The sequence below is a fragment of the Grammomys surdaster genome, unplaced genomic scaffold (assembly GCF_004785775.1).
Source record: "Grammomys surdaster isolate TR1022 unplaced genomic scaffold, NIH_TR_1.0 120963, whole genome shotgun sequence".
In the NCBI taxonomy this organism is placed as follows: domain Eukaryota; kingdom Metazoa; phylum Chordata; class Mammalia; order Rodentia; family Muridae; genus Grammomys; species Grammomys surdaster.
The window spans coordinates 783-3615 of record NW_021616805.1 but is presented as its reverse complement, the minus strand read 5'-3'; the positions used below and the strand labels follow the sequence as shown (position 1 = coordinate 3615).

At 37.4% G+C, this 2833-nt stretch overlaps 1 pseudogene; it reads right to left on the bottom strand.

Annotated features, from left to right (window-relative positions):
• Positions 1–1136: 1136 nt before the first annotated feature.
• On the bottom strand, positions 1137–2388 carry LOC114636003 (annotated as a pseudogene).
• Between the last annotated feature and the right edge of the window lie 445 nt (positions 2389–2833).

The following is a 2833-nucleotide window of genomic DNA, read 5'->3' as shown; positions in this document are numbered from 1 at the left end:
CACCTCTTCTACTTCCTTCTTCCATTTGTAATGACTGTATAATTGTAGTAGTGCACCCAAATAACACAGGATAATATCCCCTTAAGACTTTTAAAATAAGTGTTTCTGAGACAGAGTCTCAAGATGGTAAACCAGGCTGCTCTCAAATTCACAATACTCCTGCCTCAGTCTTCCAAGTGCTGAGATGCTTAGCCACATTTAAATTTAATACAAGCATGCCAATGTATCAGATTTTCATGCTTATGACAACTAATATACTAATATTTTTGGGTGTCCAATACTTTAAGTTACCCCTACATAAAAAAAATAAAACAGAGTATAACAACTCATAGTTAACTCTGGCAAGGGAGGACACTAATGTAAAGTGTAAAACGATGGAAACTCACATTTTACAATTTTTACTGGCATTACACTCTGAAATTGAACTACAATTGACTAGCTATATTGAAATAAAAGAAAATCTTGGGATTGAAACGAGAAGTGACAGAAGTATAAAATTATCAATGTTCCTTTACTGGATATCTGACCCAGGGTCCACATGCTAAGAAAGATATTATCTCCAACACAAATGTACTGACTGTTAAAATATAAACAGAAACTAAGAAAGCAAATTCTGAAGAATTTTTCTACACACTGTTCTACTATAGAATTCAGGAACTACTTACCACCACCACTACTACAACAGATAAAGGGTAAACCACATAATGGATAATAGACTGTTAACATTAACTTAAACTAAGAGGGGGTAGCTAGAGGGACTATATTTGAGCATACTAACTGCAAGTTCTTATATCCTATAAAATGAAGTATTCATGAAATCATTATACATGTGTCTGTGGTAAAAAATCAAAACTCTTGGGCCAACAAGAGGCTCAGTGGATAAAACTCACTTTGATTCCAAGCCTGATGACTAAGTTTGTCCCTGGAACACACTCAGCAGAAAGAGATCCAAATCCTAACATCTCTCCTCAACCTCAACATGTGCCTTGGCATGTACACACATGTGAGCACACACACACACACACACACAAACACACACACACACACACACACACACAGAGATAGAGAGAGAGAGAGAGAGAGAGAGAGAGAGAGAGACTTGCTATACATTCATAAAACACATATACAAATAAATATAACCTTAAATATTTTAAAATATTTATTAAAAAAATAAACCTCTCCTGTTTGACAAGTCCAACTGGAACCAGTGGTACACTAGTCTGGTTCCCTGTGACTCCTCCCATACTGTCCTATCCACTCAGTCTCTTCAGTTTAGCTTAGTATCTTCTCTGACTCCAGGATAGCAGAGCAATGCTGGATGTGCTCAAGTCACACCCAGCATGTGATAACTCTCTGATGTGGGTTTTTAAAGTGTTTATGCTGAAGTCTAACACACTCGAATTTTCAATTATTTGTGACATACTGATTTTTTCTTCTATAAGGCAGTCTATTTTATCATTAAACTTTTTCTCTGACAGGAAGATCATATTCAGATAGCTTAGGACAAAACTCTGTATCTCCTCCTCGGTGCGTCCAAGAGAAAGCAGCCTCTTTTTAATGTTTGTGTAGTTTTTTTTTAGTACAATCATTAGAAAGGTCTAAGATTCTAGCCATATATCAGAAGCAGCAGGTCCTCTTTGTTTAAGTTGAAAGCGGACTGTAAAATTTCAATGTTAGTTTTCACGCATTTGGTACTCTCAATTAAGATGGAAGGATTTTTGGAAATTATCTTTCTGACAAAATCTGTGGCATCATTGTGACCTAAGGATCTACTGGTCTCCTGCAAAATTTTAACCATTTGTTTATTTAAATTCAGACTGATGGTGAAGGTTCTGGGAACATTGGTACCCAGTCAGCAGAGGCATTTATGAGTCAATCCAACAGAGCAGAGGAACTTTATATTATTTTCTAAGTTTAGGTTGTTATTAGACTGAAAAAAGGATTCAGGAGAACACTCCAAACTATTCACAATTTCAAGGTCTGATGCCATAATCTTTCTCCACAGTTCCCATCACTTGAAAGACTTTCAGGAGTGCATGTTATAGTTCATGGATATCTTGATATGATGCTACCAATCTCTTTGCCACTGTCTCCTTTGAATAGAAGGAATATCTTCAGCTCCTGCTCATTCGTAACAGCCCTGTTAAACACTCCAGGCTGTCGTCTCCTTGCCCTGTCAATATCAACTCCCATGGTGAGCAAGTTGTTCAGTAGGTCCTCATTCTCCAAAGACTCCTTGTCTACATTGTTGCATTCCACATTAAACAGCCTGAATGGAGTCAACTTGAGGAAAACTGCTGAATATTGGTGCATCCATTCTGTTAAACCAAGAAGATCCTTCTTATACACCAGATGTTTCTTCATGCCATAATCGTTGGATAGTCCAAAGTTTTCCAAATGCTGTGTAAAATAACATGTAATGTTAATATATAATATTATGTGAATGCATATGTTAAATATCCAATGTCAATACTATTATTCTTTAAATAGGAGGAGCCTCGGATCCCTGTGGTCTTAGGGCTCTTCCTCTTTTGACTTACAGAGAAGCAGAACAAGCACCACTGCTGCCCCAAGCTGCCCTGCCCTTGTATTGTTCTTTTAGTTCACCGTGCCTCCTGTTCTGACTCTGAATCAGTTATCCTCTCCATCTCTTCTGTTTTCTGCTTTATTTGGTCTCTGGCATCTTTGGTTTGTTCCTAATAAATGGCACTTTCATTACCATTTGCCTTTCAACTTGCCAGATGTCTGAACTGTCCCTGCCCACAGACACTAGATTTCTTTGCTTCTAGCTACCTTAATCTCAAATTCTAAATGTAGTTCTGAAAAACAGCAC